The sequence below is a fragment of the Onychomys torridus genome, chromosome 1 (assembly GCF_903995425.1).
Source record: "Onychomys torridus chromosome 1, mOncTor1.1, whole genome shotgun sequence".
NCBI lineage: Eukaryota > Metazoa > Chordata > Mammalia > Rodentia > Cricetidae > Onychomys > Onychomys torridus.
Genome location: NC_050443.1, coordinates 137,582,881 through 137,598,337, shown reverse-complemented (window position 1 = coordinate 137,598,337; position 15,457 = coordinate 137,582,881).

Genomic DNA, 15,457 nt, shown 5'->3' with positions numbered 1-15,457 from the left:
TGCCACAACTCAGGAGACTCGAAGACGTCCTTCCATAAGTAAACAGAAAATAAATTGGAGTGCCCAAACAATAGAATATCATTCGGCCATAAGAGAAATGAATCCCCAAGACATGAAAAGATATGAATATAACTTCAGTTCATAATACACAGTGAACAAAGCCAGTCTGAAAAGACTCCAGACGCATCAGAGTAGCTCTGGGATCTCTGAGAAAGGGAAACGTGGAGCAGAGGAAAAGGATAAGTGGTTGCCAGTCAGGGGTGAGGATGAGCAGACAGAACACAGTGGGTCTGGAAGACAGTGAAAGAACTGTGTGTGATACTGTCATGAAACATGATGAAACATGCTTACATTTGCCAAAATCAGCAGACTGTGCCACGTGAAGAGATAATAGTTAATAAAGACATCTCATTGTTTGTTCAGAAATTATCAAAGAAAGAATTGACACACTATTGCAAGATGTTATTTTCTCTCAAGATATATAGATTATTGCTTTTATTTTTGAGGTTATAATATAATTACATAATTTCCCCCTTCCCTTTCCTCCCTCCAAATCCTTCCATACACCCTTCCTTGCTCTCTTTTAAATTTGTGGCCTTTTTCATTAATGTCGTTAAACACATACATATTTATACATATATTTATATAGTCTTAAATACATAAATATAACCTGATCAGTCTGTATAATGTTATACATATGTACATTTTCAGGGCTGACCATCTGGTATTAAATAACCAGTTGGTGTGCTCTTCTCTGGGGAAGAATCTTTCTCCTGCTCTCAGCATTCTCTAATTAACCATGGTTCTTTGTGGGGCCTCTTGTGTTTTCCTCTGTCCACATAGGGCTGTTTACTGATGTTGTCCTTATTCAGCCCATGTTTAGGCAGGCATTTTGGTGAGACTTCATGGGTGTAGATTCTGATGTTATGAAGAGATAAAAATCCCACAGCAAACCCTCTGTTTCTCTGGACCTTTCAATCCCTCCATTCCCCTCTTCTTAAATAGTCCCAGAGCCTTGAGTGCAGAAATTGTGTGGTAGATATATCAGTTGAGATTGAGCTCCACAGCTCTGCATTTTGATTGGTTTTCTTTAATGGTCTTTGCAACAAATAAACATGGTTTGTTTGTTTTTTTATGAGGAGTAAGAACTACATTTATCTGTGAGTATAAGGCCAAATATTTAGAATGTAGTTAGCAGAGTTCTCTCTCATCTGAAGCTCCTAGTTCCAAGTCTTCAGAAGTGAGTACACAATCTGGAGTAATTGCTGAAATAAAAAAATAAATAAATAAATAAGAAAGGGCCATTGCACAAAGGTGGGGAGGCAATAGAGAGGGGAATAGCACACAACAATGATCTGAAGGGGAAAATGGAGAGCTCCAATTACAGAAGGGAAAAGATAAATACAAAAGAAAAAGAAAGGAGGATAGACACATAATAAAGATGTCTCAAAAAAAAACCATAAGGAATCATACTATTAACTATCTGTATTAAAATATCTATAGTATATTTACCGGAAAAATACAGATACATAGTTTAAATAAATTCTCTCCTCTGGACTAACAACGTTCCCTCCAAGAGACCATCTAACAAAAACCCCAATACCAGGCATGAGAAACCCTTTTGAGTCGTTGGTCAAGCTTATCCAAGGGATTCCCAAAGCATTATATGATAATAATTTTGCTCTTGGTTGTCTCCAGAAGTGAAAGGTAAGTGTCCCTATTGATGAAGTCATCATGTATTTCAGACACAGAGAACAGAGGCCTTGGAGCTGGAACTGGCCTACATATCTCTATCCTGAGGACTAGCATTCATTGTACCAAAAGGCACCATGGAAGCTTCCAAAGGACTGAAGCAACTTACAGTCCTACTCAGCTATAATGCCTGTAATCCACCACAATGACCAGCATGGCAGAGGGCAGCAGTGGCACACATACTTTGGCAGTAACCAATAGCTCTCTGATTGGACGTAAGACCCACTCAACAAGAAGGCCAACATGCCTGGTACTGGTATTCTACCCAACTACTCAGAGCTCAGGAAATCATGGATCTTATTGGAAAACCTGCAATATGTTCAATATGTTCGTACTAATGGACACTTTAAAAAGTAGGGGTAAGGCAGGGTACATGGGAATTTGATACTTTGTGCTTAGTTGTGTGTGTGTGTGTGTGTGTGTGTGTGTGTGTGTGTGTGTGTACTTAATGGTTTCTAAAATATGTTTATTAAACTGCTTGTTCAAACATAACCCTTAAGACCATTATATCAGTAAATTCTAGTTTTATAGTTTGTTTCATGTGTTTCTGTATCTGTTTGGGGGCGGTCTTCCTTTTTGCTTGAAAATTCTTACAATTTTTACATATATTAGAAAGCAAATTTATATAAAAAAGATGACTTTTCAGGGTTGTGTACATCTTGGAATATTTTGTCAAAGTGTGTCTAAACAAATATCTAATTATTTCTGTTTTTTTTATAATTTTCATCATCTTCAAAATTGCTCATGCTTTGACCTCTGTCAAAATACCTTAAGTATTGCAGTGGGTGGTCAGCTTTACTAGTCTATATTCATAGAATGGATAATGAATGAAAAACTCATCTGTAAATGTACAATAATTCTCCCTTTAAAACTATGTTTTCTTAGGCAGCCCTGTTCTTTCAAAGTTAGCCTTTTCTCAGTCATTGGTTACTGCAACTCCCACATTTTTCTCTTCAGGATCTTTGACCAGATGGTGAATTAGCCCGGTTATCACCATCTACCGGATCAAAACCTGCTTGCCTTTTCCTTGGGCATTCTAATGTTTCCATTTACCGTCCTTTTGTTATTGCGAGTTCTCTACACCTTTAGGGGGAGAAACGTATTTCTCTTTTGAGCACTCTGAGAGCTAGTGAGAAAACATGCTATTCCACTAGAGAGGCAAACTTCCAAAGCAAAAAAGACCAGGTTACAAACAGTCAGGTACTAAAGTTGTAGGTTTCAAAATTTAAATGAAACATGGACTTGCCAGGGGAGGGATGGTGGTATTGAGAGACTTCTCTGTGGGTGGGGGGATATTAGGACATATTATAGAAGCTACTCTTGGTTTTTTAGATAAAGGAAAAGCTTAAAATAAGAGATTATTGCATTTCCTAATAACTCCTATTCATTTGCAGTCTACTTTAATAAAAAATAAAATAGAATAGACTAGAAAATTGCTCTAATGGCTAATGAATATGGTTGGTTATGTTTACTTTCCATCCCAGTGACCTTGGAGTTGAAATGTTAACTTGATGATCTACAGTTAGCTCCTCACAGGCAAAGTCTGTCCTCATGTCTGTCCCATCAGCTTCTCTCATTCCAAGGCAGACTCCTGGTGTTGGCTGGTGGTTGCTAACCCAGTTTCTGCCACCAACACTGCGCCCTCTGCTGGAAATTGATAATACACAGTGTTAATAAAATGGACCCCTTGACAGGCAGGTGCCAGCACCAGTCTACTCCCCACATTTCCTGATATCCTACCAGTTATCTTCACAAGCAAAAGTGGCAGATAGAAACACTTTAAGAAAATCTCTACAGTTCTTTTTCAACTTACCCTCAAGCTTAAAAGCATAAAATAGCCATGTAACCCTTCTCAGTAGACATGCCTGTATGTATATATGTGAAAATGTGACACAGTCAAGTATTTTCCAAGCTGCATGTTTCTCTTTCAACATTCATTATATCACCCTTTGCAACTCATGGCACAGGAAAATTAGGCCCTTTGAGATACGATTGCATGCCAGGAAGTGGTGGCACACACCTTTAATCCCAGCACTTGAGAGGCAGGGATAAGCAGATTTCTGAGTTTAAGTTCAGTCTGGTCAACAGAGAGAGTTCCAGACAGCCAAGACTACACAGAGAAACCCTGTCTCCAAAAGCCAAAAGGAAAAAAATAAAGGAAGGAAAAGTAAAGAAAGGGGGAAAGATACAATTTCATCCCTGTACCTGGTACACTGAGTGTGCAAACTTTTCATCACTTGGAAAAGAAAAAAAAAAGAAAGATTCACTCATACTATTGTGCATTTGTCAATTCAATATTAGTGGGAAAGATTCGCTCACATTAGTGTGCATCTACCAATTCACTGATATGGGAATTGGGTGGGGCTTTCTTATTTGGTTTCTCTTTTCAACATATAGCTGTACCTTGCACCAACTTTACTGTTTAAGTTCTAAAAAAAAATATATAAATAAATAATATGAGTTTACTAAAATAAATAATTTTTAAAGTAAATTTTGAAATGATTTCAGAAGCAGCTTAATTCTTGGTTGTGTTGCTCTGCAGGGAATAAAAGCAAAAGCCATTTTGCATCTTTTGTTGAAGGGCTGAGGCTATCATTCTGTATTTCTGGCTTCCTACCTGCACTGTGTGCACTAAATTATTCCAAGTAGAATAGCCCATTGCTCTCTTCCCCAGACAGACCACTGTGGTTAAAAGACAAAAACTTTGTAGTTTAAAGGTGTCATTGTGAGAACACCACAGGGACTTGATTGCCAAAAAGATAAAGAAACAAATGAAAATGTAGGTACCTCTCCTCTGGGGACCAGGCAGTTGATTCTAGTCCTAAATGATACGTTGTCCCTTGCAAAGCCAGTATGCACAGCAAGCTTCCCCTGTTCTGTCTCTCTCTGATTCTCCCTTCTCTTCTTCCTTTGCTCCTCTCTATCTTCCAGCTCCAGCCCTGCTTCTCCTTCCTCTCCATAAAATGACTTAGCTGAAACATGTCCAATGAAATATATAGACCTTAACTATGTCTATTAAAGACACATGAGTCGCTTCCATGCCTCTCTCAAGTGTTATTTGTTACTTTTCATCTCTTCTGCATTTGTTATTTTGTTTTTCAGTTTTTTCTTGGTTTGTTTTGTTACTTTTTCTTTTCTGTGTCTTTCTTCTGAGTCCTGGTTGTTAATTTAACAAAACCTGCATTCTAATAAAACTTTGTCTCCACATTTTTATATGAACTGACTGAGATTCTAAGTGTCCCACTAGGGAGTTCATTGATACATGTTTTGAGTCGGTAGATCTTTGGCCTTTACTCCCAGCGCCCTTCCAGAAGGAAGGTGAACTTCTCCAAAATTGATTCGGATAAAGTACCTTGCCCTTACTTTCAGGGTGCGCCGTGAATTCATATCTTTTCATTCTCTGGACAGATTCTTTAAGCTTCCATATGTGAAGGAATTAGGTCTCCCTTAGTTCTTCCGATAAAAAACAAAAAAAAAAAAAAAAAAAACCATGCTTTCATTAACACAAACATCTCCTGGTCTCTGCCAGTAAATTTTAAATTTTCAAATTACATATGTGCATCATCAATCTAAAGGCTGTTAGGCCTCATGTATGCCAAGCATTCAGATGGGGAAGTCTCACCGTGTGTGCATTTTTCCTACAGAAGACCTGGTGATCATAATTTGTTTCTTCACATGGCTTCATTTAGCTTTCCATTCTCTACCCCAGGGAAAGAAAGTGGGTGAAAGTCACAAGGATAGGATTTCACATTATGAAATCTCAAAGGAAAATGGATTCCCATTACCCTACTGAACAATAGCAAAAATAAAGAATACTTTTTTTTTTTTTTAACTAAGAATTGGTCTGATTTGGACAGTCAGGTTGAAAACAAGAGAAGGATACTAGTGATTTATAAAATAAAACCCCATCAGTTTTTATGTTTGAGGTGTGTAAACACAAAAAACATTCTCAAATCTTAGCAGAAAATGCTGAATCAATTGTATATGGGCACTTGTCTTTCAACATTTTTTTTTAATTTAAATCTTCAGTTTACCCTCATCTCTCCTTTCATTGCTCATTCCAATTTTTCCCATAATTGAGGCAATCTACATGGTCCGAAGTTTGGAGTTTGTCCAAAGGTTCATATTCTGGAAACTTGTTTAGAGGTATTTGAACTTTGAAAGGTGGTAAAGCCTTTAAGAGATTAATAAACTATGAGGAACCCACCTTCAGATTGGATTATGTAGTTCTCGGCTGGCCAAGCTTGTTCCTGAAGGAATGAGTTGTGAAAGAGGCTACCTTGTTCTTGTTTTCTTGTTTCTTCTGCACACCGCCATCTCCTCTTCCGCTCACCCTCATATTACAATAAAGCTAGATGGTGGCACCATTGAACTAACTTCGTGGACATAAAAATCAAGAACCAAATAAACCACTTCTCTTTGTAAATTATTTAGCACAGGAAATTCAGATATGCCACCACAAAATCTAATCAGACAACTACCATAAAAAGTAGAATGTTCTAAGAACTCTCATCCAGTGACTGGTGGAAGCAGATTCAGAGATCCATGGCCAAATCCCAGGTGGAGGTCCAGGAGTCCAATCAGCGAGAGAGAGGAGGGATTATATGAGCAAGAGATATTAAGAACATGATTGGAAAAAGCACAGGGACAAATATCCAAACTAGTGGAAACACATGAACTATGAACCAATGGCTGAGGAGCCCCCAACTGGAGCAGGGCCTCTGGATAAGTGAGACAGTTGATTAGCTTGAACTGTTTAAGAGGCCCCCAGGCAGTGGGACCAGCACCTGTCCTTAGCGCATGAGCTGGCTTTTTAGAACCTGGGGCCTATGCTGAGACATTTTGCTCAGACTTGGTGTAGGAAGGAGGGGACTGGACCTGCCTCAACTGAATCTACCAGGCTGAGCTAAATCCCCAGGGGAGACCTTGCCTTGGAGGAGGTGGGAATGGGGGTTGGATTCAGAAGGAAGACTGGGGGTGGGAGGAGGGAGGACAGGGGAATCCATGGCTGATATGTAAAATCATATTAATTATAAAATAAAATAAATTTTTTTAAAAAGTAGAGTTTATATCATCCAGGAATGTTTTAAATTTTATAGATGATACCTATAATTTCAATAAAATATTTTTGGTAAAAATCAAATGATGCACAAAGTAAAAGAATGACCCACATATGAATTATCAGACATTGACTTAACTAATTCTATATTCATATGTTGAAGAAAACAGAAAGTGAGATGAAAGTTTATACCAGATAACTAGAATGTATATAGGGGAGCTAAATGAAAATTCTGAGACAAAAAAAAGAAAACAAACAAACAAAAAACAATGCAGTAACTAAAATAAAACAACTTAATAATACATCTATCAAGAAAATGTAAGGAAGAAATATTAGCTAGATGGAACTTATCTAACAAATGTTCTGATGGAGTCTGGGAAGGCAAACAAATATAAATTATACTGAAGTGTGAAAGGTAAGCACCTGAGTTTGGTTATAGTACAGACAGCTCACAATCACCTGTAACTCCACCTCCTGAGCAACTGATACCCTCTTTGTCCTCCACAAGTACCAGTACTTGTGTGTGCAAACACACACACACACACACACACACACACACACACACACACTTAAAATATAAAAATAAAATCTTTTTTAAAGAAATTCTCTTATTTAAAAAAAAATAAAGGAGAAGAAAAGAAAAATCATTCCTATGTCCATCACAGAAAAACAGCTGAGAAGCAGTGACAAAAAAAAGTCACAAATGGACCCTAAAGGAAGATACATTCTCTTCAAGGGGACAGTCTTCCAGCGGCAGCTGACTCTTACTCGGAATGACATAATAAAACACAAGACAATGGAATAGTGTGAATAAAATGTTAAAAACAAAGTCACCAGAAAGAAAAAAATATATATATTTTTAAAGTAAAGTAGCACAGACATTCCTATATTATCAGAGCCCAGAAACTTCCATTGGCTGTCTTAATCCTATGAGAAAAACAAGTTAAGGAAGGAGAGAGTTTCAGAGGCTTCAGTATACTATGACAGGTAGGTGTAGGAGACCAAAGCAGCTCAGGCTGTGGCAGCTCAGAAGCATCAAGAAGGGACTGTCAAGGTAATAAGATCTCTCTTCATTTCCTTATCTTTCATCTAGGCCCCCAGTCTTCGAAATGATTCTGTCCACACTTGGGGCAGTTCTTCCCCGGTGGGTTAATCACCTCTGGACATGTTTGCACAGACACACTGAGAGATGTGCACTACCAATCACTTTGGGGCATCTCAAACCATTAAATTGACATTCAAGATTAACCATCACAGGGCATTACTAAAAGAACAGTGAAATAAAATCAAATCAGTATATGAATATAAAGAAAAATAAAATATTTCAAAATTATTAATTCAAATAAGAAAGGAACGGGGTGGGAAGGGAACTAAAGTAATTGGGGGAAGGCAAATTGAAAGTGAATAAAATAGTAAACATTAAATTGGGCAGCATGCTTTGCATTCATTAACTTCAGAGAAGTAGGTGAGGAGTATGACAGTCAAGCAGATTTCTAAATGAGACACATTAAAGAGTTGAATGCATGGTCCCTCTTAGGGTCCTCCTTGCTAGTTAGCTTCTCTGGAGCTGTGGGTTGTAGTCTGGTTATCCTTTGCTTTACATCTAGTATCCACTTATGAGTGAGTGCATACCATGCTTGTCTTTCTGAGTCTTGGTTACCTCACTCAGGATATTTTCTAGTTCCATTCATTTGCCTGCAAATTTCATGATGTCATTGCTTTTTACTGCTGAGTGGTACTCCACATGGATCACACTGAGAAGGGGAAATAGATGATATCTCCATGAGTAAACTAGGGAAGAGAGGGGGGAATGGGGGGTAGGGGGTTGGGGATTAGAACATAAGGGAACAGGATGGTCAAGCTGGAACAGGGATGGAGTGGGAGAGCAATGAAAGAGATACCATGATAGAGGGAGACATGGGGATAGGGACAAACTGGGTGCTAGGGAAGTTCCCAAGAATCTACAAGGATGACCCCAGCTTAGACTACTCACAATAGTGGAATGGGTGCCTGAACTGGCTTACCCCAGTAGTCAGATCTGTGAATACCCTAACTGTCATCATAGAGCCTTCATCCAGTAACTGATGGAAGCAGATTCAGAGATCTGCAGCCAAGCACCAGGCTGAGCTCCAGGAGTTCAGTCCAAGAGAGAAAAGAAGGATTCTATGAGCAAGGGGCATCAAGTTCATGATGGGAAACTTCCAGAAACAACCATACCAAACTAGTGGGAACTCATAAACTCTAGACCAACAGCTGTGGAGCCTCCATGGGACTGGACTAAGTAAGCCCTCTGCATAGGCGAGACAGTTATGTAGCTTCATCTGCATAAGGTGCTCCCTGGCAGTAAGATCAGGATCTATCCCTGGTATGTGAGCTGGCTTTTCGGAGCCCACTACCTGTGGTGGAACACCTGGCACAGCTTTGAAGCAGGAGCAGGGGCTTGGACCTGCCTCAACTGAATGTACCCAGCTCTGCTAACTCCCCATGGGAGGCCTTACTTTGTTGGAGGAGGGAATGGGGGGGGGGGACTTGGTGGGGAAGGCTGGAGGGACAGAAAAAGGAAAGTTAGGAGGATCTGTGGTTTGTATGTAAAATGAATTTTTAAAATTCCTTTAAAAAGTTGAATGCTTGACAATTTATGAAACAGGTTTTCCAATGCAAATAGTGATTATAAAGTTTTGAGCTCCGTCATCACATCTCCTTTTATCTTTTTGGATTGATTAGCCTTAACTTGCACACTGCCCATCCCTCACACTCAGCCCCCCACCACCACACACACACAAGTGTGTATACACACACTGGAGATCCAGATATCGTCTTAATTGGTTCAGTGCATTGTAACAATAAAACACACACACAAAAAAAGGATGATTTAAACTACACACTTTTTTTCTCACAGTTTTGAAAGCTGAGATGTTGAAGTTAAAGACACTGGCCAGACTCTGAGCCTGATGAAGGCCTTCTCTGAGCTTACAAACAGCTGCCTTCTTGCTGTACTTCCACCTGGGAGAGAAGAAATAGATACAGGAGCTTTACCCTCATGACCTCATCCAATTCAAATAACCACCTAAAGCCTTTTGGTCTTAATCTCTGGGTACCCACTGAGGGTTAGAAAGTCAATGTAAGAATGTAACTTGAGTACAAGTATAGGGTACATAATAGATTAAGTAACCAGCTAAAAGCTATATTGCTAATTAGATGTGAGATTTAAAAAAAAAAATTATTTGCTCTTTTTACTGTTTCATTTCACTCCAGAACAAATGCACTTAACTGTTACTATACATGTCAGTTGCTTTGAAAAGCACAACTTTTGTTCCACATGGCTTTTGATGTAACCATGTGATAGAGAGACATCGTAGCAAATGTGTGAAACAATATTTAAAATAGCATTTCTTGTGTCCCTTCATCCTAGTCCAAGTTAGGGACTCACTCAACAACATTTTACTAAGCATATACTAAGTATCAGGCATTATACAGGCAAGGGTAAAATAATACTAAGTCCTTCCTTGTGTTCTAGAATTAAAACGGGTTAAAATTTACTTATACCTTTGATCTGATAACAATAAATGAAAATACATAATCTAAAACTCTGATTGTGCTAAAGAGAAAGCAAACACATGCTCTGATAAAAACTCACAATCAAGTGCTTTTTGACAAGAAACACAATGGGAGACATTTCCCCTAAATAATGTTACATTTATGCCAACTAAAATTCAGAATTAGGGTAACCCTCCTGTGTGATACCCAGACTGAGATACATCTGAAAGGAATAGGAGCACTTTAAATAATTATGTAGGGTTTCAAGGCAATCCCTAGTCCGTATTCTGAGCCAAGATAAGGGGTGTGGATTATTCTTTTAATGCTAAAAGAAAACTATCCTCGGCTTAGACTTTTGAAAGTTCTTTTCAAATGCCTGGGAAATTGATGGAGTAGAAGCAAGACAAGACGTGGCCAGAAAAAAAAACCTGAGAACATTCTCCCCGTGCAGGCAGGAAAGGGTTAATAGCTTGGCTTGATTAGGAACTGAAGGAAAAGAAGAACAAATAGTTCAGGATAAATCTTGGAGGGTATTAGCCACAATTGAAGTTATACGAAATATTGCATTCATATTTTAATTCATATTTTACCAAACATGAAAAAAGTTTCCTTAAAGTTTTGCCAAGCAACCTGAAAAACCACCTATAAACAGCACTGGTAGGCCTATAAATGAAGGATAAAGTCATAAAGACAAAATTATCAAGTCATCACTCCCTTTCTCCTTTACCAACACCAGTTTTGATAGCTTTTTAATCAGTTTGTACATTTGTATTGATTTGCTTATGAAGACTGTTAGTCTTTTTTCTGTTGGCTCTGTTGCAAATATTTCCCCAGTCTATTGATTTGCTTGGGAATCTTCCACTGTTCAAAATGTTTACCTTTTAATTTATATACAGAAAAATACATATTTTCCTCTGTGTAGCATAAAGAACTAGCTTTGTTTAGTAAAATTGTCTCTGTCCACAGTATTTTATGAACACATATAAATGGAACTCTAGTGCTTTTTGTACTTATTTCCACTTCAATTGCACAGTACTTGAGTTTTCCTCGGCGTTTGAATACCTTCTGGTTCTCACTCTCACTTTAACCCACATTTCCCCCTAGCTCCACCCACCGCACAATGCTGGATGTTACAGATGACACACAGAAAACTCAAGCTTGTCTCAATGGTTTCCTAGTTAAAGAGCCTCTTCACCATGCTTGTTCTCAGGGAATGCTCATTCTTACCAAGCTCTTTACCCTCCTGACTCATGAAGCTGTGGTTAGATCCCCTCCCCCCTTACCACCTTGCTCCCTGGAGTCATCAGGAGACATCAGAGTTTCCACCTGTAAAATGTGTCCAAAATCGTGCTCGCCTTCCCACCCACCTCATTTTCATTGGTGCAAGCCTAATTCCGGGTGACACTATCTCCAATATGAAATGGTTGTTACAAATTTATTCTCTAATGTGTGTGATGAACCCAATTGGTCTATTATTCTTTGATAAATTTTTCATCCTATCCTTATATTTCCCAAGTCAAGGTTCACTGTCCTGCATTCACTGGCATTTAGTGAACAGACCCCACAAAGGCTGTGTTGTGCAGGACCAGGGCTCGAATGTCTGTATCTTTTACTCACTTGTGTATTTTAATCATCCATTTTTTACCAAGCAAAATTCTAAACTCTGTCTGTTTAGCACTAAAATAAATAAAATCAAAGCAGGTCCCACACTCTTGGAATTTACATCTTAGTTTTTACATCTTCGCTTGAACTCTGGATCCCGAATTTTCAGGTTTGTGCTCTTTAACAGTCCACTTAGCTTCCTAAGCCTCTGTTGCTTTATTGGGAACAGCTACGCTCTAGACAGGAACAGAAACTAGATGATTTGACCAATCAAGCAAATATATGCTTGTTTTCTCTCTTCTTTCTTTCACATATGTATTGTTTTTCTTTCCCTGAACCTTGTCTTCCTTATTTCTACTCTGCACATTGGGATTAATTTGTGTTCTATTTAGCCCATGCTACCTTCTCTCATTTATTTTAATACACAAAAAAATACATGTTTTTACCTTTTCACTTTCAATACTTGTCAAATATGTATCCTTACTTTAAAAGAAAAAATTGAAAATACTAACAGATTATAAAGATTCTGTGAATAAAATGCAAATTAATAATAAATGTATAAGTAGGTAAATTTACTTTTATAGTCATGTAAATAATTTCAACCTTTATATTTTCTTCTCCAATTTTGGAAAGTTTAAAATGCAAGTAATTCTTATCTCCATTTGCCATCAGCATCCACTAAGTAGAAATCTCTCTATCTGCCTACAATTGCCCAGGACCTGTGGTGGCCCAGGAGCACTCCTAGATGCCAGGAATCCTAGACTTTTGTACCCTTAGGACTTACCTTCTCAGGTGGGAAGCTCAGCACTACTATTCAGATGCAACTGTTAGGGCAGTGCAGGTCTGGAGGCCCAGAGGATCTTTAAAGGTATTCAGACAAAGTCCAACTTAGTACAGAAATGTATGCCCAAGCATCTACTTCAGAACAGACACAGACTTTCTCTGTGCAGTTTTGGTGCCTCTTTTGGACCTTGCTCTGTAGACCAGGCTGCCCAGTGGTAATGGCACACGCCTTTAATCTCAGCACTTGGGAGGCAGAGCCAGGCATATCAGAACCTTTCTTTCATCCCTTTCTTGAATGCATTCAGGAATGTGAACCTCAGTACTTTACTTTTTCCATATTTAATAGACTCAAATGTGAAATTTTCTTTTTTGCTGGCCTTTATAATATTTAAAGGTGTGTGTGTGTGTTTGTGTGTGTGTGTGTGTGTGTGTGTGTGTGTGTGTCTTCTTCAACTTTCCTAGTGTCACAGCTTCCTGAACTATGCTAAATAGAGGCAATCTTTCAGTCCCAGTATAGATGTCAGCATTGCCAACATCCCTCCAAGATCTATAACTTGTTAAACACTCTTCCTGTTTAGACTAACCAGGTGCCACATATAATGAACCATGGCTTTCTCTTTTTCTTCAAGCATTTTAAGGTTGCCATCATCCTAAAGGCCATCTTTACCTTACCTGGCTGGCTTATATTAAAACTTTGTTTCCTTTAAGACACATCTCATCATTAACATTCCAAGGCTTTACCTGAGGAGTGCCAACATTAGAGATAGCAGATCCACATGCAGCCTTAAGTGAAATCATATTTATGCTTGAGATTGAGTACAGCGCTGTGTGACTAATTGTCATTGAAATTAATCAAAATTGATCCACCAACAAAACACCCTCAAGCCCCACAGTCAAAAGCAGAGTATAAAGCCTATAATTACTCAGCTTCGTAGTTATTCTAATGAAATTACTCACATTGTATTATATATGAACAAGAATATTTTATGACTAAATTATTGTTATACCATTTGAAATATACACATTTGTTATGAGATTGTTATAAAAGCATCACATTGTATATTAGTATTGTGTAAGTTCTAAGAAACTGCTGGCTTCCTTAATTAGAATTTTGAATATTTGTTTTTTATTCCCAAATGGGTCCTATTCAGTTGAATTAAATGGAAAAATTATAGAAACACTGACAAACTCTATTTTAAAATTCTTAGCAAGGCCCCAAATGTCCCAGATCACCAGATTATAGCCAAATATCAGTGCTTACATTACTATAAAAAATAAATATTTTTGCATCAATATGTGTATAGAGTTTAGAAAACTGAGATAAGACTTTATTTATAACCAGCATGGTTTTGACTCAAAGTTGCAGGATCTTCACAGCACAGGGCAACAACAGGATATCCAAGGAGAGTCTCAGTGAGGGCCCAGCATCGATAGTGCAGTAGAACCAGAGGCCTTGAACCAGACCAAAGACTCTTGGCAATAAACACTTGCAAGTAAAGATATGTGGACAAGGGAGTTTACCATGTGACTCACTGTGTCACACTGCAGCTTCCATGATGAGATTTTTAACTTTTTTCTCTTCTTTGTTTGTTTGTTTTTTCTCCTTTTTTTCTTTTTTCTCTTAACTTTTCTTTTATTTAAGGAAGGGGGAGTGGAGGGGTGGAGGCCAGATGAGAAGGGATGGGGAAATGAATGAGATAAAGATAAATGATGTTAAAAACACATAGAATAAGTTTTTAAAAAATAAAAAATGACTGTAGAAAATCAAGAAATATATTTTAAACATAAGTGAGTACTAGTGAGTTAATGAAACACAAAGCACATGAAAATGTGCACAAGTGAGTTCATTCCATACATGTATTTACTGTCTTTTTTTTAAAGGCTATAGATATTTCAGCAACAAAAAGATATTTTAGGATTTAATAATTTATTAGAAATGTAGTACATAAAAGAATTAATTTTTGAATTTTAAAATTCCTCTTTAATGAGAAATAGAAATAGGAAATAATAACAATAGCAATTACAATGTTTACAAAGGGTTTAAAATTTTCAATATTCTTATGACTCTGCTTGAAGCTCATAAAATTAAAATGATATAGTCACAATTTGTTTCTTAACTATTTTATATGCAGTAATTTTTAATGAAGCAACTAAATTAGGCATAACTTACTGCAGCTTTAATGTAGTTATGATGAATATATTTTACTTGATTAAAAATGATAAAACCAGGGAGCCTTAAATATTATCTTAAAAGATTAACTACTGTGTCAATTAAAAATCTAGGAGAAAGGTATTTATGAGTAATAGCTATCCTGAATAGTAACTTCCCTTTGTTCATTTCATTTAATTAATGACTCAATCAACTTTTGCTTTTTCCACAAAATGTTCCTAAATTACACATTGGCTTGCAAATGGAAAAGCACACATGTATTAGTTGGACACTGGTGAAGATTCAAGAAATAATCCATTTCTTATTGGAGGGGCAACTAGTTGACTGTGTACAGAGGACTGAACAACCCCCAATTCTACAACATACTTTGTGTCACAGAAAGTAGGTGAATAAATACTGCCCCCCCAAAAGTTGTTTCCAATGGGTGTGCTATTGAGACATGTCTCTTTGCTTTCTGACTGAACAGTCAAGTAAACTTTTGCACTCCAGTCTTGTGATGACAAATTAACCAAATTATTAAAGCAGTCCCTTATTACACAGAAGGAAATCATTGG